General features: G+C 45.0%; 1 protein-coding gene across 1 annotated transcript in view; it reads right to left on the bottom strand.

Moving 5' to 3' along the window:
• Positions 1-347, bottom strand: part of FRMD1 (FERM domain containing 1) — a 38,455-nt gene extending 38,108 nt beyond the window's left edge. The window contains exon 1 of the mRNA XM_032185754.1: positions 312-347. The gene's annotated coding sequence lies outside the window, so the exon portion shown is untranslated. The remainder of the gene's footprint in view (positions 1-311) is intronic.
• Between the last annotated feature and the right edge of the window lie 24,562 nt (positions 348-24,909).

Below are 24,909 nucleotides of genomic sequence, written 5' to 3'. Positions count from 1 at the left end.
AAAAAAAAAAAAAGGGAGAGAGAGAGAGAGGGCTTACTTCTTCAAAGGAGAAAGCTCTCTGCTGGTCTCACGGCACTGGAATCACGGTCTAAACGCCCAGACCAACTTCAGGCAGGTCCCCCCAGCCTGCTCCCAGCTTCCTGCCCACTAACAGCACAGCCGGTCCCAGCTCAGCGCTCCCCCGTGAGCGTGCAGCTGGACGGAGCCAGCAGGGGCAGCGGGGTCCCGCCGCGCAGCCGTTACCGGCGGCCAACGGCTGGGGAAAACCGACGGCGGGACCCAAAGAGCGAAGAGAGCGAGAACGCACTTACAGGGAGCGGTCCCCTTCTGTGGCGACGCTGAATTGTGCAAAAAGAGAAGGCAAAGACCAAGCAGGTGCAAGAAGCGGCTCAAAGACCCTCCCCGTGCCGTTCCGCAGCAGCCGCTCCTCCCGGTACCGGCCCCCCCCCCTCAGCCCCACTCACCGCGGGACGGCAGCGCCGGCCGGGCCGGGCCGAGCAGGGGGCGGGGCTACCGGGGTAGGGGGCGTGGCCAGAGCGCCCCGCCCGCGCCGTGGCGCCCACGTGGAGAGGCGGCCCGCACGCCCACCTGGCGGCTGCGTCGCGGGATTGGCGGAGAGGGGCGGGAGGTGGGCGGGGCGAGGCCGCGGTGCGCTCTCTGGTTGGTGGGGGGCGCCGTCAATCCGCGCGCCTCGCCGCGGGCGGTGCTGAGCCTGAGGGGGGCGTTGGGGTTAGGGTTGGGGCCGGGGCGGTTGCGCCCGTTAACGCCCGCTGAGGGGAGGGCTGGGGGCGCCTCGCTTCGTGGCTCAGGGAGCGTGGCTCCGAGGTGGCCCAGTGGCCAGGTGTATGTCCCCATGCCCCGTGCTGCGGCTAAGCCGAGGCTGCTCCAGCCGTCCTGCCAGCCACTTGGCTGTGCTGAGCAGCCCAGTGCGTGGTTCCAGGGGCTGGTAACAGCTCCCCTCTGCACACACAGATGTCCCGGTGTCCCTCCTTCTCTCCCTTTGCTCATGGCTGCAGCACCGTCCTTGTGCCGGCTCTGGAGCACTGCAGATGCTAAGCCGATCCAACTCACTAAAAGGGCAGAAAATCGCAGGTTTTTTTGGCTGGAAGAGCAGTCTGCCGTGCCGGTGATTAGATGGCCTCAGGGAGCGATCCCATCAGGCTGCAGTCAGCACCTTTCAATGTCATCCCCTGCGTCTCCTCACTTGCTTTCCAGCACGGATTTCAGAATTGAATGTAAGGACAGGGAATCTGTTGCCTAGATTTAGGCTCTGCTGTTGAACTTGTTCTTATATAACCTGCCCAAGACAATGCGTGAAGCTTGCAGCAAAGCCAGCACGGCTCTCCGGTGCCAGTAGGGCTTTCTGTCAGCTAGCTCGGAACGGGAAATGTGAGCAACCAGCTCTCAACAGTTGCCGCATGCTTCTGGGCTTGGATCAAAGAAAACATTAAGCTCGCTTCCAAAATCCTAGTTCATCTGCCTGGGACAGGATCCTTTAGCGGGAGTGAAGGACTGCGCCTTGCCTGCTGAGGCAGGGCTGTGCTTCATGGCATGGCATGTTAACCCACGGTCCTCATCGCTCCCTCAGGGACCACAGGGCTCTCACAGCTGAGTTTCCTTCCCACAGAACCTGAGGAAGGCAAAGAAAGCATGGGTTGGCTGTGGCTGCCAGGCTAGCTACGGTCAGAGCGGAATATGTTAGAGTATGTCAGGTATGGGACTGTAAATAGAAGTCTAGTAATTATCCTGCATAGCTGGTCTCCGAGGATTGGCAGACTTTGTGTGTCTCCCTAGAGAAAACAAGCAGCGTTTTGAGAAACATCAGAGCTGCAGGAAAATGGAGATAGCGTTAGCCTGTTTGTTTTTGAAGGAGACATCAAAGACTGGAGATATCTGTGTTCCGAGGAGATACCGCTTTGCCTTCTGAACGTGTCGACTCCAGCTCTCCTACCTGCAGTGCAGATAAGCAAGTTCATCCAGCTTGCTCTGTAATGGGGAAGCCAGAGGGGGGATTTGTGGAGGAGTGCTAATAAACTGGTGTCTTCATTCAGAAAGTAGAGCTCCTTTGGTAAATGTGTGTCTCATGCAGAGTCTCACTGAAGTCGTAGGGACTCCATGCAAAAGTAAAAGTTTGCATAAGCAGATGTCTTTGCTCATGGTCTCGTCTGCACTGCATGTAGATGAAAGGATTTCACAGTGTAAAAGGGAAAGCTGGGGTTTGCCTTCACGGTCGTGGTAAAAGAATCCCTTTCCTCTTACAATAATCTAAAAAATGCACGTAGGAAATAGTTTTGTTACTAGTTTATTTTCTAGCTCACAAGAAGCACTGCGGCTCAGGGAGAAACTTGTTTGTAGTGTCTAGAAACAAAGGAGTTTTCCACTAATGATCTCTGGGAGCTGAAGCTGGCTTCAAGCTGTTCAAGTCATGAGAGGATGACTCAGAAGTCAGAAATTCGAGGCATTCTTATGGCTAGCATTTAATCAACAGGCAAAGTGTTGGGAAGTAAGCAGAAGAAATCAATGGCAAATCAAAGAAGAATAGGTCAGCTATTCATTAGAGAGAGGATTGATCTCTGGGTTATTAACAGAAAAGAGGGCATGAAATGAATCCTAAAGAAAATTTAAACTAGCAGTGGCTGCAGTGAACTGACGGGGAGCCTTTTAAAAAATTACTTGACTTTCTTGCATGAAAGGCTGCTCCCGGTACTCTGCACCCTCCATTTAAATCAGTCAGATCCCTGCTGCACATGTTATTGAGACTCCCCAAGCATAACACAACTCTTGCAGTGGCAATAATTATTTGTATATATTTGTCATTGTGTATACAGACATCGTAGATATTACACATGAGATGATAATAATCTGTTCTCTGTTAGCATGCATGCTGAGGCAAAATCTTATTTTGTGATGTTTCAGCACATGATAGAGCTTGATTTTGCTGGCTTTCATTATTCCTATAAAATCATCAATGGCGTAGGGCTTATATGATTAACATTGCAAAATCTGGCTTACTTTTGACCTCTGGGACAGGGAATTGGTGTTTTTTTGTGTGTGTATGTTTTTTTTTTTGTTTGTTTGTTTGTTTTTTTTTAAACTCTAAAATATCACACGTATCTATAATAGCACGCAAACAATAAACAACACTTAATAAAATTGCAGGGTGGTTTACATGCTAATAACAATATTTGTATTATTAGCTATAATTAGTCATTATTATACCAAAAGCTGTACATAATACATAGTTATAATTGATGAGTTTTGAGATGTCAGTTTACATTAAATAAGAACCAAATGTGCAGTATGATGACCATCACCCACACAATGCTGCAGGCAAGGCCAAGGTATAGCTCTGGAGCTAAAAACTGCTTGTTCAGGACTGGCTCCTGTGCCAGGGATATGCCTTGTGACTGCGAGGAAGTAGGAAACAACTTTGCATTATACCCTATTGTATCTGGTGTTTTACCAGCAGTGTGTAGCCAGTCTTTAATCCCAGAGGATCCCTGTGTCCTTCCTCCTTGTGAGGTTTGCCATTGAAACAGAGACACCTTCAGGCAGTAAGAGAGCAGCTGCTTACCAGGGCTACCTAACGCTGCAAAGCTTTGGGAACCGTGTGGGCAATCTGGGCAGGCAGGATGGGCTCATATGATCCCTTATGATTATAAGGGATCATTTGACCCTAAAGTGCAGAGATTGTAACTCTGACCAAATTCCCAGAGCCCTTTCCTGCTGCATTTTGTGCTTCCTTTCAAGGTTTCCTAACCCAAGCTGCACGCAGGCCTGGACCTGTGTTCATTATGCAGCCTCCTGAGATCACATGGCTGCTGGCCACGAAGAGTTTAAATCACCTCTCTGGTAGGACCCATTCAGCATCGAGGTGTTATCTCTAGCTAAAAACACACAAGCTGTTGGTGTGAGCTCCTTTTTGGGATCACAGTAATGCCACTTCCCTACATTACATAAAATGTAATGATCTGTAGCAGTTCTTCCCCATCAGGGTTTGTCAGTGTTTGATACAGTAATGGCACAGGAGGAGGTGACTTATCTGACCATGTGCTGCAGTTTGAATTGCGAAGTTTTAGTTACATTAACTTTAAAACCACGTGAGTGCTGTTAATTCCCTGCCCAAGGATTCTTGGTACTTATTGTGTTAGTGCTAGACTTTGATCACAACATTAATTATACATCTTTTGCATGGCAAATATATACTTCACGTTGTCCACTTACTGCTTAAGGAAAAAAAAAAATCTCTCCAGCTGTCTACTCCGTGCAAGTTTTCCTCTCAGCCCCTAAGGACAATCCTGCCAAAGCCACACTTCCCAGAGGAGTAATGGCCTCTGTTCTATCTGATGATACACAGATGATATGTTTCACATGGGCTTTGCTTTTGCTTTTATATTCTCTCAGCTATGTATTTATTTTTGCTCTATTTTGAATTACTTTCTGTATTATTGTTCTCTATTTTTTTTCCTTTTCCTCTCTAGCTTAAATATTTTTAATGCAAAAGGAAAAATAACACCACTAGCTAATGGGAGCAGCAAGGTTTTAGTTACAAAAACTAACTGACTTTTGAAATAATTTGGAACTATTTTTTCTGCTTAAGCTTTTATATATATATATATATATATATCAAATACAGGTTTTATTTTTCAACTGAATATCTGTTTTACATATTCATTATATTCGTCTGTGTTCTTTTATAGATCAAATGCTTGGAGTGCCTGCAATTGCAAAGTGTTAGAGTAATGTTAGAGGCAGCAGAACCAGTAAGGATTCTTCTATAAAATAACTTTTTTTTTTTTTTTTTTTTCCATGCCAAAAGCAGTGTCCTTTCTCATTTTCTCATTTTTTGAGAATGTGTTTGTGTTTTCCCTCAGATTCACCCCTCAGCAAATTGGGATGTGGAAGAAATGTAATCTTGGCTGATGCGATCTTGCCTGCGGAGCGCCTTGTGGCTTCACACAAAAGAGAGCTGGTGTTTCTGGTGGGGGAATGGGGAGGGGGCCTGCAGTGCATCAGGAGGTAAACGTGCCTGGGAGCAGCTCCACAAGCTCCAAAGTCCTACGTGCAGGAAACAATTGCCTGAACAGAGGCCACTGCTTGCAAATGCCCTGGCCTTTCTCTACCTCCTGCCACCAGGCAGCATTTCGGGTTCCCCCACCTTGGGAAATGTTGAGCCTGGATGAGAAAACACTGGAAAAAAGTGGGGAGAAAACCAACAATGAGAATACTGCACTCTAAATTTGAGGGAGGAGAATAAATTTCCTTATGGGCTGTGTCATTCTGCTCCTTAAATAAGAAATGGACTATGAAAAGGGGGAGGGGAGGGGGCTGCATTTAGGCTGAATATTTCCATGAAGTAATGGCACAAAGACGATTTGAATTACCCACAGGATGAATTCAGCCTGACGTGTAAAATCTATTTCTACCATTATCGCTGCTAACCTAAGCCTATTCACAGATAATTACAGTCAAGTACTTACCATGCTCTTGCTCATCTGTTTTTCCCTCCTGCCCATTTAGTAAATGCATGAGTTATGCATTAGCCCTGGTATGCTGTGTCAAAGCAGCAAGAGCTTTGACATTAGACAGCAGGAGTGGAATATAATAAGGCAGGAAATAAACAGTGAAATCTGTAAACAAAGGGTTGTAAAAATAACAATTAGAAGTCAGTTATGTTCCAGTAAGTGAAGATCTTAGACTGAAACTATTTGAATTTACAAGTGTCAGTACAAATGTAGGTCAAATTTAGTATCTGGCTAAAGCATGTTTCTAATTTTTGTATTGCTCGAGGCAAAACATGAAGAAAAGGCATTGCCTCTACCTGACTTAAAACCCTATTGTAAGTCACAAGGAGTTATCTTCTGCTGTACAGATACATTCCTTGAACATTCTTGTTCTCCTCAGCAAGTGCAGGATAAAATTTCTAAGGTGCCTAGGTCCCGCTGCCTTCCTCATCACATTACCTGTGCGGTGAGCAAGGAGTCTGGATGAAATCCCAGCTCCAGTGCAAAGCCGGGGATCATGGCCAACAGCGATGTGATATCTGCTCACAGTAGACGTGACATCAGGAGAAGTGCCCTAGATATGGCATCAGTTCCCAGAGAGTGTATTTTGAAGTAAACGAGTGAAAGAGGTAACTGGGCCTCATGGCTGGTGAGCACTTTCGGAGAAACTGGGTGGGTGCCCCAGGGTACGGGGTGAGCCAGGCTTTGCTCTCACCTCCCAAAGTGGGGTTGGACTTAAAGCTAGTACACAAGCCCCCGGCAGCCTCCTCCTGCTTCTCTTCCCCCTCTCCTGGGCTCTGCCTCTGTCCTTCACTGCTAACACCTTGCTGGTCAGAGGCTCGGTGGCCTGTAAGAGCAGCCCTGCATACTTGTGTTTTTGCCTTGACGCTGGAGGGGGTGATGTGTCCCTTAGTGCCCAGACAGAACCATTTACTTGGAAATGAATGTTTCAACCTGTCATGCTCAACGAAGAAAAAATGACTTGTTCCTGAAAAAAAAAATCAGAGCTGACTGAAAGCTTTTATCAAGAAATATACTCACATTTCACCAAACTGCAATGGTTTTAGGGGCTGCCTGGAGGTGTTAACATGTCTGCTGCAACTCTCCTTGTTAAAGTATTTCTGAATTGAAAGCAATTTCATCACATTATAAACATTTCATCAAGTTATTAAAACAACTGAGGTATCTTATAAAAAGGTCTCGAGCACTGAAAACCCCTTGTAAATAAAGAATGTGGCTGTGAAACATAATCCTTGGTGGGATTGGTTTCTGTCCTTTAGAAGGGACGGTACTTTGAGTCACGCAAAGACAAAGTAAAAGCTGGAGATGAAGGGTGGGAAGTGGAGAAAAGCTTAAAGTAATAAAAAACTTGGACACGGGGGTTTCTAATCTGCAAAGACTGCAAACATGTCTCACTGTCTTCAATTTTGAATAAATCATGCTATCTGTACCAAGGTTATCTCCTTTTGTCATCATACATCAAGTAAAGATGAGAAACCCAAGTCAGCCTGGTTCACTTACAATAGCTTCCAAAATGTACTTAGAAACTTGAAAGGGTAAGGTGTTCTCTAATTTTATGTCTGTATCAGTTATGTCTCATAAAACTGTTACTGGTATTGATTGCTTTCAATCTTCTGGTTCAAAATTGAGGGTTGAATTTTGAGGTGGGTGTTGTTTTTTGTTTGTTTGTTTATTTGTTTTTGTTTTGTTTTGTTTTGTTTTGTTTTGTTTTGTTTCATTGATCTCCCCACAGGAAAATGTCCACAGCCTCTTGGAAATGATCGCATGAAGAAATGAGTCCTACTTTTTAAAATAGCTGGTTCTATTCCTTCCATTAAAATGACAAAGAAAATACTCATCTCATAGCAATGAAAGCAATTTTTAGTGTTGTCTCTTGCCATCTCCAGGGATAAAGCTGAGGAATAAAGCAGGATAAAGCAGGAGGAAGCCCTGCTAGTGTGGAAAAGAGCTCCTTGAGTGGGGAGTCTCATTCCCAGTGGGCTCTGGGCACTGCCCTGGATGTAGCATTTGGTCAGGGTAGACATAAGCAGGTAAGCAAGCTGATAGAAGAGCTTGTTTCAGCAGCCACCAAAGCACTTTTAGCCAGGCATGGGCTCTTCTTTCTCAGGCCATTGAGAAATGCCGTAGTAAGGTGCATAGTACATTATAATGCCCACCCCATTTTTTTTCTTCTTCATTTGATTGTCTTGCTTTGAGATGACAAATACTTTCTTTTTGTCGTTTTTTACATTGCAAGAATTACAAGAAAATTAGAAATAGGTATTAATTTCCAACTCTCTGACATATGCCAGTTGTGTGAATCTGCATACATAAGGTTTTTGATTTACTGCATTGCAGCTCTACAGGGGCAAAAATAAGTAGGTTAAGTACTTCCAAGTAAATAGAGGTATCTTTGTCATCCCCACAGTCATGTGTCCAGTGCAGAAAGCCAGTCCCTGCCCTAATAGGTGAAAAGTACTTTCAGATACCTGCAGTGTTTTTGCTATCTAGGTGTTTAGGTCTTTCCCCACAAGCTCACCTCTGTGAAACAGAAAATAGTCCTTCCAAAATAATTTAGACTTGATCCTCCCATTTTACTTCATGCAAAAATATCTATGTGCCTGCATCCAACCATGTCCTATGTCCCAGAGGCAGCAGGCAACATCACTGCTGCCGATGTACTGGTGATGCCCATGGCAAAGATTTCTCTCTCATGTTGCCCACACATGACCTGGAAGCAGGGTTATCATGACCTGCTGAGGAGGCAAACAGCATAGCTCGCTGCTGACCATGTGGGCTAAGCATTGATCCTGAGTGGCAAGGGGGCAAATTCCCCCAATCTGTGTTTAGGCAGCTAATTTACAGTTTGGTTTCAGCTTACAGCTAAGCTGGTCCAGCCAAAAGCAGCTCTGCTCCTCTTCCTCTCCCTGCCATATGCTTCTGCTGCTTTGGAGTGCAGTCCAGTGACAGTACAGCTGCAGGGTGAATCAATCCATTTGGCCAACCCCAGAAGACTAATCCCGTGGAAAAAACGAGCTGTTTCTCTCACTATTGGCCAGATGAATCAGAGCAGCCTCCTTGAAGGTAATTGCCTGTCAGGATATGGGGAGGGATGGCAAGGACCCTGCAGCTGGAGATGTTGCAGTGGCAAGCAACCTTTCAGCAGAAACCCGCTGTTAGTTAGGCTTGATAAAATATGAAATGGCACCTAACCCACTGAAATAGAAGGCTGAAATCTCTGGGCAGCTGCATGTTTGCTGCATCTGATGTGAAGCAGAAGGGAGGAAGGGGGTAGCCAGGGTAACTGCAATTAGGAGATTAGTCTGTCATGCTCCTAATGGAGCCAACAGAGATGCTGCTTGGGGGGTGAGGGTGGGGTCCTCAGACTTTTTGTGCCCTGTCTCCTCTATTCTGGAAGAGTTTTGTGTCTTTATCTACACCTGCCTTTCCCCAGCTTACATTCCCTTTCCCCTGGATGGGGCACATCAACCAGTTAGAGAAGGAAACTGAAAATGCTACCTCTAGCTGGCCTTGGAAGGCCTGTCTCCCTTCTGTGACTGACCATACAGGTTGTCTCACCTACAATTTGGCAGCACAAATAACTCTCAGTAGCCCAGGCGTGTATTCCTGCGTAAGCATCTGACATCAGTGATTTGAATACATGTAAATAAGACCTTAGTGTTTGTGGATCTGGGCCTTAAGTATTTGATCTGCACTGCTCACAATGAAAATTTGTAGTTTCTTGGTTAATCAGAGGTAAGTTGAGAGAGGGGTTTGAACATGAAACCCTGAGCATGGCACCTTCAAGTTCCTGACTAGAATCTGGGGGACAGGAAGAAGCTTTCCTGAGTCCAGGAAGGAATGGTAAGCCTTGTGTTTGTTTGGATAAGACTTGGGGCTGTAGATACGACCTGGAGTCTGAATATTGGTATGTGCAGGGTAGTGGGACACAAGTCTTCATGAGGACAGGCAGATCCCATTAGTGAAATAGTCAGTAGCTGTGTCGATACTAATTTACCGAAGGTAAACATTGCATGGTCACTGTAGGTGCTCAAGCAGAGTGCAATCTCTTCTTTGCTGGGACAAAAACTAAATGGCATCATCCATCCTGTATTAACCTACCCTTAGTCTTACGCAAGGATAAACTGATGAATGAAGCCAAATACGGTGAGATAGCGAGCAAAAAAAAAACACTGTCAAGATTTATCTGCATTTACTCAGTAGCCCAGGAACAGAGCTGTGATGGCTGTGGTGATGAGCCTGAGGAATGCTGCTGGCATTGAGAGCTCTCTGCTGTGTCACACATTCCTGTGTTTTGCAGTCACATTAGGATCTGAAGGAATTAGCCCCAGGAAAGCTCAGAGTTTATTTCAGGTGGGTAAACTCTGTTTTCTGGTCTTTTGGTCGTCGGTGGGAAACATTCTCAGCGATTGAAGAAAAGATCAACAGGCCAGATAAGGATTTGGTATCTTCCAGATGGCAGGTTATGAAAGCAGAGAAGAGGGCTGCTTCTGTCAGGTGTGGGCTAGGAATGACAAAGAAATTTAACTCCGTTCCAAAAATGTTAACCATATTGTTCACGCTCAGCAGTGAGGGGGCCTGTGGCTGCTACGAGATTAACCTTGTGACCCCGACAAGAGTTTAGACCAGCCTGTCAAAAGCATTATGCTTGGAGGCAGTAATCATTCTTTATTAGAAGAGCAGTGGCTCTGCCTTGGTTTCTGCTGCCTACCTATGGATTGTGTTTTGGCTGCAGCACCACCTTTAGGAAATGGTTCATAGTTTAATTATTAACAGCTGCAGATTCCTAAAGGCTGTGCACAGCCACTGGGTGCTCCAGTCTGGATTAATTCACTCTTAAAAAGCAGCCCAATGTGAAAATAGTATAACAGTGATTTTCCATAGGGCTGCTAAGAGGACAGCAGTACTCTGTAAATTACTTCAGAGTGCATAAATGTTTCTAATGAAGGAATTAGGGGAAGTTTCAGTTCATATTTTAAAGTGAACCTAAGAGCTGAGGTTTTAGAATGGCTGCTCTTCTCTACATGGCCATTGCTTTTGGGTCACGCTGTTGACACATCCTCTGAAAGACCACGGTCTGAAGGGAGCAGCACTGAAATTGTTGCAGCCTTGGTGGTCCCAGAGAAGTGCTTTCAGGGAGCAGTAATAGCCCTTAGAGCTGTAAAAAGTGAGCATGCTTTTGGGCCCAGAGGCTCTTCAATAGGATCGCACAGAGCCATTGGCTGATCCCAGTGCTCCGCTTCCACAGCTTGGTTGACCTGTGGCTGCTCTGCCAAGTCTCCCAGCTGAAGTTACCATTGTCATCATTTTCCAAACTTGTTTTGTTGTTTTTTTCACATCTCTGTTGACAGGTTCTCTGTAAGGTAAAGTGTGAAGCGATTTAGTGTCTCATTCAGTAGGCTGGTTCACTACAGGAAGGCTCTGTGGTGGTTCAGATATTCCCTCATGACTGTATCACAACATGTATTCATAGTAAGTATGCACTGAATGCTTGTGAACAAGAAAATAACCAATGTAGGCAAGAGGATATATTCATTGTGGTCATGAAAACTGATAACAACATAGATGAAAAGCAGTTTTTAAACAAGAAACTCTCTTTTAATAATACCATTCCATACAGACCCCCCTGTAGAAACCTAATAGCCACAAGAGACTACTTACACGGTTTCCTGCAAACACCTAGATCCTTCCTGCATCCACTTGTGACCCTTTTAGTTTTTGTCTTCCCACGTGCCATCTGAGAATTATATTTGGGAATGTTGTGGTCAAACACATCTCATTTTTACATATATAACATAAAGGAGGAAGGCAAAGGATGACATTTGTACTTCTCAGGAGCACTGTGGCTGTTCGCATTGATAAAACAGTCTGGAAGTACAAACCCTTACTGTTGCTGACTACTTATACCCTCAGAAAAGCTAAACCAGCAGCATTCCTCTCAGTTCTCCTTATCCCCATGTTTATTTTGGTGGGGATGTGATCACCTGCTTTTTGCAATCAATTGGTGCTGCCAGCAGGATCATAATAGGGCATGTTCAGCTGCAGTCTCCCTTGGGGCTGGTGAGCATCTCCCTCCTAGCCTTTCAGGACAAAAAGCTGCAGTGAAGCCATTCATCTCAGGGCACAGGCGTTACACCACAGGGGGAGGTGCAGAGTTTTTAATGCATGAAGTCACTGCCATTCACAGTGAACTAATGAAAACACTGTCTTTAGCTATGTTTAAAATCCCTTGGATGCCTGTGTGTGTGCGTGCGCACCGAGGGACAGATGAATGATACTGTGAGGTCTTTGATACCTTCTTCAATGAGGCTAATTGTCTCTGCATAATTTTTGGACAAGCCTGCAATAATGATGTTTGGTTGCTGCGTAGGATTAGCATGTTTAGCAATAGGAGAAGGAGAAAAAGGGAGAGATGGCATCCAGTACCTAGGTGATGGGTCCAGCTCGGTGACATGCATCTGAATGAGACATGCCTATTTAACCCTAGCATCATTTTTCTAGCTAATCATGGAATGTGCATGACATTTGTTATTACTGACATTATAATGCATCCATTCACGCCACTAGGACTGCTAAGCTGTTCCCACTGGAAGTAATGGGAGCTTTGTATAACCTCAAGGGAAGCAGGATTGGGTCTCACTAGAGCAGGTCAGGAAGTTTCTGGTCAGCTTCATTTTTAGGGAGCCAGATAAGTGATGCAGAGGTCCTCCTGCTGCCATTCTGATAAGGACACGTGCAGACTTAAGGTTATATGCTTTATATTCACTTCTTATTATTTCCACATCATAAGGTTGTTTTAGGAGTATCTGAGTTTTTTGGCTTTCAAGCATGCATTTGTTGTTTCACTTGATTCTTTATTACAGAGAGCACTGTAATTCAGTTTTCATTCCCATCAGAAGAATTGTGTGATCATGAAATCACCTTCCTCATGGCAGGTGAGCTAGGAGGCTGAGGGAGGGGCCTTGGCCCTTGCCCTCCTGAAATCAAAACAAGTTCTTCTCATCTGCATGCATTGGACTATTGTCCCGATTCTGTCACTGACATTAATGTATGACAAAAATATTTGCCCTTTTATGTATTGATTTTGCACTAGTTAGAAACATCATAGCTATTCTTGACTTTCTTGCCTCACAGGAGTGCTACAGGAAATTTCTGAGACCATTGGACAAAGTCCTGGTACTGCAAACTGTGGATGGAAAGAAACATGCATCAGAATGTTAGACACTTAACTCACTGATGTCTATATGGGTCTTCCATCACCCTACATATCTTCAAGAAATGGGGCCAAAATGTACTAGGGCAGGATGTCAGTATTAAAGTGCTCTGCGGTCTGCAGATAGATACGGAATTGGGGTGCTTTTGGCTCTCAGGCAGGAGTTTTCTCAGTCCTAATTGGAGTTGCATATTGGTTTTCTATAGCACAACCAACATGCATTGTAAAGATTGTTTAAAACACTGCATATTTTCCTTTATTATTTATTTATTTATTTATTTATTTATTTTTATGCTTCAAAATGCTTCCAACAATTTCTTGTTCAGAACAGAAACTAGCCTTGAAGACCAGGCACATTCCCATCGTTTCTCAATCAAAATGGGATATTATTATGAATGGTCTTATGCTGAGATTGTCACTAAACCCAAGATGTTGTTAAGGAATTGGTTAGTCCTTGCAATCCCTGATATGCTCTAGTTCTACATTTTGTGTAACTCAATTTAGACAGCCACCTAATAAATGTTTTTTAAATGTAACAGTAACATTGCTGTCTCTTTTTGAAGCTGGTGGCAAACCTCCAATTCTCCTCTCAGTATTCATTGCCTGCAGAACCCAGCAAAGCTTCAGAGACCAGAAAAATGTATTTTTTACATTTACACAGTGTTAGGTCTACATCAAGTCACGGCTCTTGGGAGACAGTCTCTAATCAATATGAAGCCATATCTCTTGAGGCTACAGTGCTGTAGAATTAGTTGAATTACTGAAAATGGTGGGTCAGAAGTCTGCTGCGTCCATAGATGAGATGTGGGACTGAGAGGACAACTCTCCTTCTTGCTGTGCAATGGTCTCCTCAGTCCCATATTCATGTATTGAAGAAAGAAAAATATTCAGAAAAAAGCCTCCTGAACACTGACTACATCCCCTAGTCCCAGGTAGGGTTGTATACCCACCCGTACGTGTACTGACCCTCCCAAAGGCATACCCATGCAGTGGAGCAAGGTGTGTGGACATCCTGATGGCAGCACCGTAGTACCAGGGCCATCACGGCGGTGTGATGGCAGGTGGCACAGCACTTGCAATACGGCCAGGAAGGTGTGGGCCGGAGCGAGGCGGCCGTACTGGGAGTCACGCAGCCCATCCTTTGAAGTCAGGGAACAGTTTCCAAGTGCCATTTGTGCCCCTGGCTTAGTTTGCATACACGGCATTACATCACCCAACAAAGCAGCCTTCAGTCAAGCCCCGCACAATAGCGAGGGGTTGGCTGGGCTCCATGGGGGGTTAATAGTTGCCCTGGGAACACCACATTCCAGCATCAGCTGCTAATGTGCAAAGCATGCTGTTCGGGGCTGGCCAGGAGCAGAGCATGGGAAAATTCTTGCATACTTTATGAGACAGAAACAAACCCACTTTCAGCAGAACAACGGCGAGGCATAATCCCCCCCACCTCGCCCCCGCCGCCTTCGCCCACCCCTCAGCAAGCAAAACGCTCCGGACCTTTGTGTGAGGGCTGAAAGGTTCGTGCTCCAGGGTATTTTGCCAATAAAGCAAACCAAAAACAGGTTCCAATCCAAGACTGCATTTTCCACGTCTCAGGAGATGAATGGGTTTAGCGTTGAATATCTTAAGCATAATTTCATACAGTGCATCCGGGCAACCATGGCCAGGCCCTCCTGTGGAAGGCTAACACCTGGGACAAGGGGAGCACATCCTGGCCTAATGTCATGAAACAACTGTCTGTCTGTCTGTCCCAGTCCTTCTTTCTCTCTTCTTCTGCACTGGCAGGTTACTGCTCTGAAGAACAGCGCTACAACATCACCCTGTTGCCCCCAGAGCCCCTGTTTGTACTGAAGCAGCCTTGCTTATTCGCAGAAAAATTGTCATTGAGGACAATTTCTTAGTGCAAGGTTTAGTAAGTACGAGTGCATCTGTATATGCATGCATGGCGTTGCCACTCTCTCCTCTTGTACGGGTAGAGCTGGCCTCAGCAGAGGCAAAACTGGTTCATCTTTGGTTAAGAAGAAGCTAAACAAGAACTTTACCAAGGAAGTAATGCAAAGCACAGCTTTGTAGCTCCGTAGCATGTTTATGTAGCAGAAGGATCAGTGGTGTGGAGATCCTGTTTGTTGGTTTCATTAGCGGGTTTCAATTTTAATTTTTTTTTTTTCAATTGCGGGTTTAAAATTTAATACTGTCATGCTCCTCTAATTACACAAGGTGTCCACATGCAGCAGTTGCTTGAGTTTCTTCTTCTACATCCAGAAAAGCATCACCCATGTAAGACAAGGTGAAGTTGCACAAGGTAGCTTGCATCCTTTAGCAGGTGCTTTTGGCAAGGAGCAGAGCACTGAAGTACTACAGATCCCTGTATTTTTTCATCTCAGACAGCCTCTTTAGGAGAAGTTAATAGGCTCAGCATCTTTTGGAGATAATAGGGAGGGTTTGTGTAGCTGGTTTGCAGTTGTTGGCCATTGAGGCTGCAGGTTCAGGCTGCCACTGGCAGTGCTGCAACTCAGTGCCCCCGCATGTGACTACTGGAAATGAAGTAGGTGACAGGCTTTGCCTGCTGGTAATCTAGTGGATGCTGCTTGTTGCTAAAACAGGATTTCAAAAGATAGCTACTGCTACAGCAGCACATAGCAAACGCTTTAAGGGAGCATCACTTTCAAACCTCCCTATCCCATCTGTGCCACGCTGGTGGTACAGCTAGCTGCATGCTATAAAAGCTGCATGCTATAAAAAGCATTCTTTTAACTAAAGACTTGAGAGAAGGTTTGCTTTTGTCTCCCCAGCTTGTTTACTTTGTAAACATGACATTATGCATTGTCAGTTCGGCTATTTCCCCCCCTGCAGTCTTGTTCTGGAGATTCATTATATCTTGCTTTCACACAGCATCTGAGGAGAGAAATTACTGTGCCATATGCCTGTGAAAACTGTTGCAGTTAATGAGCGGGCTGGATAGTATAGTACTTACTGCTACTTTCAACTTACTCTTTTTAACTCCTGTGGCATGAGGATGCAGTGGTTTTGATCTAACAACAGCCCTAAAGCTGGATTTACAACATCACCAAACTATGGCCTGGATTCTCCTTGAGGCCCTGGATAACCCGAGACACGTCTGTAGTAAGCCCCTTTCACCTCCAGTTTGGTGCTTTTAAGCCGTGTTGGTCGTGACTGAATGCTGCTGCTGCTCCTCACCTCCCAACACCTCTCTTGGTCCCGTTGTTCATCCAGAGTGGTTGCCCATGTCCGTGCAGGCTGCCTGCCCCGTGAAGGAAGGATTCCTGAGCTGCGAGAGACCGAGCTCAGCTGTGTGCAGCACTACGCAGATGTCCTACAACATGTCTGGAAGCAGTCCAGCAATGTTTGCACCGCAATGAATTTGAGCTGAGTTTCAGATGTCTCTGCATCGTGTTCCACATTGTGTGTGAATCTGTTCCCACGGGTGAAGGCAGACCCAAAGTGTATCTTGCTGTCTTTACAGCACTCCCCAGAGGAAAAGGCCAAGTAGGATGCAAGGTGAGCCTATCCTCCATGACCTTCTGTCCCCTCCTGCTTCTGATGTTTCCTTCATGGGAATGGTATTGCTAAGGGGCTCTGCACATGGCAAAAGGGTTGAGTAAAGGCAGCAATGCCACTAGTTCTGGGAGAAACACCGCTCCACTCTGTCAGTGAGCGTAAGTCCACCACTGCTGTGAACGTTGCACAAGCACATCCCCTCTTGGCAAATAAAAGTCTGTCTTTATCACAGTCTCAGGAATTTTGTAGTATTTAAATCTCCAGTTCGTGTACCAGGCTCTCTGATATTCCTGTGCCGCTGACTAAAGCAAATCAAAAGCAGATTTTGTTTGGCTTTCCCATGCCTCAGTAGTCCCCAAAAGGTGTTTTTATTATTTTAAGTATTAGGCATGTGCATGGGAAAGAATTTTGTTAGTTCAGCTCGACCACTCCCTAGGAGCTTACTTGGCTCTCCCAGAGTCTCCTCTCCCTCCGGCTGCTCACATCTTTCAGCAGATTGCACTGCTGGACTCAGCAGCTCTGCTGGTGTGCGCCCCGGCAGGGCTCGGCACCCCTGCCCGCCCCAGGCAGGGAGGTCCCACAGGGTCTACAAGGGTGGGCTTAGCCCTGGAGGCTCTTGGCTGAGTGTAAAATCAGCACAAGGGTTGTACACTGCTTAGATCCCCAGCAGACCTCAAACTAGATCTCAGCTAGTATGTAGTTAAAGGATAGGACTCAAGGTGGCCTTCGGAGTACTAGCAAAATCCACTGCTTGCCGTTTATTTGAACACATTGATGCTTGCTGGTTTTGGCTCTTGTGTGAATAGCAGCAGAGCTGAGTGACGTGTTTCTCTGGCTGAACAGCAAGAAGGCCATGGTGTGTTTTGCTCCATATGAATTGTTTTTTTTCCAGCATCTCAATACTCAGAGGTAGGTGAAGGGGCAGGCAGATAAATTCAAATGAGAAATAAAATGTTTGAACAGACACGAATGTTCAGGATAAAGCTATGAAGTAATTTTGGAGCAGATGGGCCAAAAAGTTGTTCAGTAGTTTGTTAAGGTCTGCGTGAGTCTAATCTGCTATACTTGGTTGTGAATAATGCAAGGAGAGATAGCGTAGACAAACAGAATATTGCAAGCCAATTCCTTCCAATTTGTACTTAGCACCTTAGTACAGACATGAATGATGTGCCTCAGTTCAGCAGGAAGCATCCTGCTGAGATTTCTCCTAGGCCCCATTAGCTCATAGGTCACAAAGCAGGACACCACAGCCTGCCCTCAGCCACGCTGCTCTCTGTCCCACCTTGGGGTTCACAACATGGGCGCAAAGACGGGGCAAACCCTTTTGTTGAGCACATCCAGGTGCTCTCTGCTCACCAGACCCCTGCTGTGACTTGGTCTTCTCTTAGCTGGAAGCCTGGGTCTCACGAGGCTGAGCTGATCAGCTCAGGCAGAACGATGAATAAAATGTGGGTGAAGGGATAGGATGTTAGATTGCACAGAAAAGCTGGTGGCTGCATGGAAACAGTCTGGTTTCACCAGGGCAGTGTCACAGTGTCACGAGGGTTATTTGCAAGGAGGAAAAAGAGGCAAAGAAAAAAATGCTGAGTGGTGCGGTGTTACTGGCAAAACAGGCTCAGCTTAGGGATTTTTTACCTAATTTATTGCCAATTAGTGCAAGTTTCTAATCACCAATTTGGATATTGAGAAAAAGAAAACACAAACAATTAAACAACCATGTAAGTATACATCTTTCCTCACCCTTGCCTGGGCTCAGCTTCAGCTAAACTCTCCTCCCCAATTCCGGTGTCTTGCCTCCCCTTGCTCTTGCTGGGTGTTGCATTCAGTAAGCCCAGAGGCTGGGGTGGTGGGCATCATGGTTTCGGTCTGCTGCTCCTCCATTCTTCTTCCTGGGGTTCCTTTGCTCACATACCATTCTTGTTGGTTGTCCTTGCTCCTCAGCGCTTCTTACTGGCTTGTGTGGGCCACCCACTGGGTGTCCTGTTTAGGCATGGATCTCCTCCTTCCAAGAGTGCAACTCCAGCTCCATATCTCCACCGCTGTCTTTCCCTCTATCATTCTCCCTTAGAGTGTCTCCTGGGTGTCTCCACAGCCCCCGCCTCTGAACCCCTGCCATGTATGCCTCATGCATGGGGAAACGTATTTCAAGTGAAACTGAGAGATAAGGAAGATATTTATTTCAGGGAGTGGGCAGACAATTGAAAAGCAATGCAGTGTGTGAGGAAGGGATGCAAGTGAGTGAATGGTGTAGCTGAAATTTGTCTGTACATGTGAAGATAAAATTTTACTCCTCCTTGTGTAATACAGGAATATTCAGTGAAATGGAAAAATAGCACTTTGAAAAGGTGACCACAAAACTGCTATAAAGAAAAAGGCTTACATGGTATCAGGGAACAGCAAAAAGCAGGAATGACCCCTCTTTCCCTGACAATTATTTTCCATGCATTTACTGCCATAGTTTCAGCACTAAGGATTCTACTTCAAATGAGCCTCAGCTACTGCCATGTCCCAGTTATGTTTGTCTTCCTTAAGGGAGAAAAAAGGGAAGACCATCCAATCCTGCTGCAGGAATCCCAGGCATCCCTGCCCCAGTCTCCAACTCTTCTTATGGAAACATCTTCGAGGGTGGTCATAATCCTCAGGAGAAGGCCAGGGAGGACCAAAAACCAGACTTGATCAGGACTTTTCCTTCATCACCTGAGTGAATAGGCATGACCTCTCCTCATAGCAAATGTCCTACGTGAATGGTAGAAGAGGAAAAGGTCCCTGGTGGAGTTGTAACATGCTGAGTTTCCTCAAATATTGCAGAGATCACTGTGAGCAGTAGACCAGCAATATCTCCTATGGCAGACAAGTAAGTAAAGGTTCAGGCGCGTGTGAGGAACTACAGAAACAAATGAAAAAAGATCAAATGGAAATGCTTTGAATTCTGTTGCACAGAAGGAAATATGACTTCAGGTGTGAAAGGGGAAGAGGGGATAGTGAGTTTTGTTGCTATTGCCGAAGACCTGATGTTACAGTGCAGAATCTGTAGAGAAAGTTGGCACAGGATCAGTAACCTCCTGGAGTGGGAGTGTTTGATCAGGCTCCTCAAAATAGCTGTAGAAAGTGATTTGTTCTTTCACATCTTTGTCCTTGCATGAGAAGTCCCCATCATCAGTGGCAGTGTTGACTATGAATTGGCTGCAGCAACCTCAAAAGATGTGGTAGATAGTTATTACAATAAGCTTCTAGTAATCTCTACTCTGCTCCCACCACTATGTCAGCTTGAGATATATAGTCCATGTCAGCAATGCCAGCATAAAAGCCTTTCCTATATCACAGAAATGACAGAAATGCTTTTTTTTTTTTTTTTTTTTTTTTTTTTTAATGAATAATGTAAGAAGTTGTCTATGTATGTCATAAAAATAATGGAATGAGAGAAAGATTTTGTTGCCATGGCTGTAAATCATGCTGGAGATCCTGCTATAATCGCTTACCTCTCAAACTCCCCTTCCATGCTTTGTGATATAGTCAGACAGCCTGGACTAGCTCAATCCCCATCTGGTACAACCTTGCTATTCCTTGTGGTGGTTTGGTTGGTATAACACCAGCCTAGCACCATGCAAAGCTGCAAATCATAGACCCAAGGCACTGTTGTGTTCTGCAGTGAAAGCAAAGAATGAAGAGTACCAGAGAGCCTGGCAGAGCCCAGGGGATAAACTTTGAATTAGCTCTGCTCTCTGTAGGCCTCTCTGATGTACAAATCAGAAATGCTCCAGGAGGCTGGGTGCTTAGATTAGTCTGGAAATCATATTGTGAGCTGAGCCTTTAGCAAATGTACCCATGAAAGCCTACACTGTTCTTTCTTCATTCTCAGCTTAGGAAGGATAGCATCCCCAAAACATATTTTTGTAATTTATCCTTTTTTATATACCTAGTAGATATACTCTTTCTTTCTTAATAGGATTCTTCTCTGCTTCTTCCTTAGGTAACTAAATTTATGATCAGGAGCTTAGGGATACTGTAGCACTTTAAACCAAGTATTTAGTCTTATATAAAACATTTCCTTCATGCTTTATGCTCAGTATTAATTTAAATTATTTCAGTTTATGAAGTTTAAAAAGCCAACATGACTCAGTTCTTTTTTAAAGACTTTTGCCTAAAAGTTTAGATTTTTCAAAGGTGGAAGAAAATGTTTATTTATGCAGTCTCAGACCTCAAAGACAGCCAGGTAGGCTGGTGCTTCATTGTGAGTCACATTTTATCAGTGGTGCTGAGGAGAGGCCCAGCTGTGCAAAGCTTTGAGTATGAGCTGTATGTTATTTATATATTCCATACTTCAGTTGAGTTGTAGCTGAGCTCTAATGAATCAAAGAAATACATGTGGTGTGGCCACTGGGAACACGGTGAATGTCTATACACCACGCTTCCCTTCCTTCCTCTCTTCGCATTCAACTTACAAGTTAGTCCACCTCTACTTGTCTCACACCCAGAGATAAGTATTAAGCCACGGATCCTGCTTAATTAAGAAGTTTCAAGGCTTTCTTTTTTTCCCTGTCTTTTGTTTGTTCTTCAAAGACTGAGAAGAAAGCCTCCAGCACAAGCTGCCTGCTGTGCTTGGTCCCGGTACCTGCCTGGTGACAACAGGGCTACGTGCGGCAGGGAGCTGCACTGCTCACCTTGACATCCTGCCAGCAGAAACCCTGTGCCCCAAGCCAGCTGAGAGCTATGCCTTCAGCACAACTTTGGAACAAGTTTGTGTTTTGATCTGGGGAAAATCTCTCTGGTATCAGAGGAGCTACAATGACACGAAGTCCAGTGACAATGCAAGGCCTGTAGCTGGTTGAGCAAGGTAGAGGTGCCCAGGCCTATCTTCTGCGACCACATTGCTCAGCCCCTTGCCTCCAAAGCAGGGTGCACAGGGTGGCGAGCTGCCCAAAGGGATTGGCCCGGCTCACAGAAACTCCCGGGCACAGAAGTTGTCTGTAGAGTGCTTGCAGGCCTTGGGGCCGACCAGTTTGGTGCCTGGGGGTGAGACATGCCATCAGCAGAGCTGCAGCACTGGGCACTGCGCTGTGCTCAGACCTTGGAGCCTTACCGACTTTATGCATTTGTTAAAATGAAGGGTATTTGGGCTTAACTGAGCTGCTTCTTGCTTTTGAGGTATGAAGGCTTGACACTCCTGTTATCCACACTGCAGAAGTTTTTCAGATACCAGGAAGTATAAAAATGGCAAGACTGGAGTTAGAACAGTTGTTACATTTGGCTTATATCATTTACTCAGTGTCAATGCACATTAACAAAGCACGTGAGGAAAAAGCACAAACCTGTATTATATTCATTTTGGGTGACCCTTCATTTGCTCTGGCCTCAGGCACCAAGCCTGCAACCCAGTCTGCTGTTAGCCTTCTGACCACACGTGAGATTTTGCTTACAGGGGCCTCTCATTCCTCAGCCCATTTGTCAGGTGAGCTCAGATGTTTCTTCTCTTCAAGGTGGACGTGGCACTCATGTTACCCAACCTGACTTTCCAGCCCTCAGGAAGATAGGAAGAATGTCTTTTTGTAAAGATTTTTAACCCTTTCCATATATGTGCCTATATATATCAGACAGCTCAGTAATATAACTGGCACACTTGTTTCCCTAGAAACAAATTTCTGAGCAAGTTATGACCAAGGCTTGTGCATGATGTGCTGCAAATCCAGTTTGGAGTTGGTTTCAGTACTCAGTTGGGATCAGGAAGAGGATGAGAGCCCAGTCTCAGTTTGCTTCTCAAGAGGAGCCAAAGGGGAAGTGAAATTTGTCTCTGAGTTTTAACTGTCCCTGTTATATGATTTAGGGATTAGGATGTATTTTGAACTTGAAGAACCTGTTAGGGTGCTGCAGGGGCTGGGAGCTCTGCATGGGCAGCCAGGGCTGGTCCTGCCACCCTTACCAGGAGCAGGACATCTGGGGCACCTGGGCACCTCTCTGCATGAGGGTCACGTGTTGGGAACCTACATGCCTAACACACGTTCACTTTTGGCAGGAGCTCTGAGATTAAAGTTAGAGGGAGGAAGTGAAGTTTCGGTTGTACAACTAAGCCTACGTAGGAGCTCTTGGCCAGTGTAGATATGTCTGTAAGGGAACACTGTTCTTCACACCCTTGGCAGATGTAGCCTTGCCAGGAGAAGTTTGCTCTGTAGACCTGGCCTCACTCTTTCCTTCATATTTGAATCATGCTTTGAGTGCCACAGGTATTTTTCACACAAGATAAGAAAGCAAAGGAGGAGGCTGTGACAATGGCCAGTTGTTTTCAACTCAGGACGGTATTGTTTGGCTGTTTTATCTTATTTGTATTTTTATCACATCACCTCTCAAATGTATCTATACCACCTGCAGTATCTTGGGAAAAAAGAGAACAGGAGTCACTTAACGCGTTCAAGTATGGGTCCAGACAGCTCAGCTCCCAAGCTGGCAGCCCCGTTCTCTCTCACCAAGGAACTTCGAAGCTTTTGAAATGTTTTTTGAGAAATGGGCAGACATGCCATCTGCAGGGCTGAATTTCACAGAGCATACCGTGGCTCTGCTCCAGCCTCTTCAATGTACAGTGCACACGTGGTGTTTGTTGGGAAGAGTGCTGAAACACACAAGCCTCTTACTGGCACAGTGAACGCTGTTCCATATTTAAATAGCTGGTGAGTCTGCAAGAGGAGATAGAAATACTAACCACTGTGCATTGTCTTTGTTGTCTGTACTACACCCCTGATATCCACTTCAGCTATTAGAGGTGGAGGAAAGGAAGGTGATGATAGTAAGGAAGAAATAAGTGTAATAAAACTCCAAACAGGCACGTTACTGGATGAGAACAGGGAAAGCATAGCCATCTTGGGTACAATAAATCTTATCTTTAAATACTTTGAGCAGCTTTCTCACAATGATAGAGCCCTTGGAGAGACTTAAACTGGAATAGCTAGTTAAGGAGCTAAAGTCTTCATTTGAAATCAGCTCTCAAAAACAAAGCTAAAGCCCTGACTGCATTAAAATTCAAATTAAACCTGGCTAGGCAACAACATGCATCTCCAGGGTGACTTTGTAGCCATCTATTTCCAACAATACTATAAAGAGCAGAAGGTTAGAAGGGAGGAGCCCCAGTGGCGTTAACAAGATGGTGCAGATGGAATTATAGACGATTGGAGGCCAACACTTGACAGCCTGTGAGAATAAAACATATGTATATACTTTTAAAGACATACCAAAAAAGGAAACATTTAATAGACATGTCTTACCTGATTTGAGTTCTGTTATAGAATGCATTCCCTAGCTTGTATGTACACCAGCAATGCTGAAGTCACATATGCATCTGATTAGAAATTGTGACCTTTCCTACTCCAGTTGCAAACTTAAAGAAAAACAACTAATTTTTTATTAATATTTTTTTGAGTGGTGATCTTGGACAGTTCAGCAGAGGACAGGCTACTTACTCTGCCAGCTCTGCTTCTGTTGGAACTTTAACATCTGTGAGACTGGGACAGGCAGCTAGGCACCAACAGTTCTTATCTTCGTATCTGTCAGGGATTCTCCGAGTAGGAGCTCTGAGATCAAGCTGCTATGGACAGGATTGGTATTTATGTGGTCATGGCAGTGGGGCAGAGAAGCAGCTACAGCTGGTTACATCCTGAACTACAGCACCTTAATCTCACAGAGACAGCAGATCAGAGCTGTAGGTCCCACTACAGGTAATGCATATTTTGCCCTAAACTCAAACTAGAAATGGAGAAGACTCAAGAGACACAGCTTTTGAATGATTCAGAAGACTTTCTTAAAATATCTTTAGAAAGGAAAATCATGTCTGCTTAACAACCTTTTTTTTTTTTTTTTTTTTTCCAGGAACGACATAAAGCTCTCCTGTATCAGATATCACAAGTGCTGGGTTGCATGAGGGCTTTATTTGATACTCAAATCAAAGAAAAAGTTCTTTTTACAGCTAATGTAAGAGGTCTGTAAAATTTCTATCTGGGGCTCAGGAGGAGTTATTACTACAACATGGGATGTCATAAGATCATGATACTGATTACTTTTCTGCCACTCCTCCCCTCACACCTTCTTAGGCATTACCGATATGCCTTAAGAAATGTTCTGTGCCCAAGATCTGTGAGGAGATTTATTGCATCAAATTTAACAGGTCCAGAATTCAATGGACAACAGCAGCACATGATCTGAGGCACAGAACACCTACTTAAATTATGTGTTCATATATCTAATTGACCCAGCTGGTAATCGTGATCACCACAGGAAGACTTCTTTGCTCACTTTTGTACACCTTGTCTACATGGCACAGACATTTGCAGTTACCTTGTGAACACATTATGCAAATGATATCTGGCTTGGTGAAGCATCTCTGTTCTGTATTTTAATATAGTTGTATTTTACGAATACTTTGTATGGCTTAACAAAGGCATCTCCAGTTATGGTGCAGAGTTGACCAGGAACCTTAAGATATCACCTTCCAAGACACAGGCTGCCAAATAAATGACTAAAACTGGGTGTGCTGGAGGAGAAATGCTGAAAATTTTGTAGGAGACAGAGAGAGTTGGCATTGGCCTCAAGAAATAAAAGGTAAACACTCTGCATTTTTTTGCAGCTGTGAAGTCTGCACGGTGTGTCTTCCAGTGCTGCCTTACTACTGCTTAA

The sequence above is a fragment of the Aythya fuligula genome, chromosome 3, assembly GCF_009819795.1.
Source record: "Aythya fuligula isolate bAytFul2 chromosome 3, bAytFul2.pri, whole genome shotgun sequence".
Taxonomy (NCBI): domain Eukaryota; kingdom Metazoa; phylum Chordata; class Aves; order Anseriformes; family Anatidae; genus Aythya; species Aythya fuligula.
The sequence above is the reverse complement of the archived record's forward strand: the minus strand, read 5'-3'. Positions and strand labels throughout refer to the sequence as shown.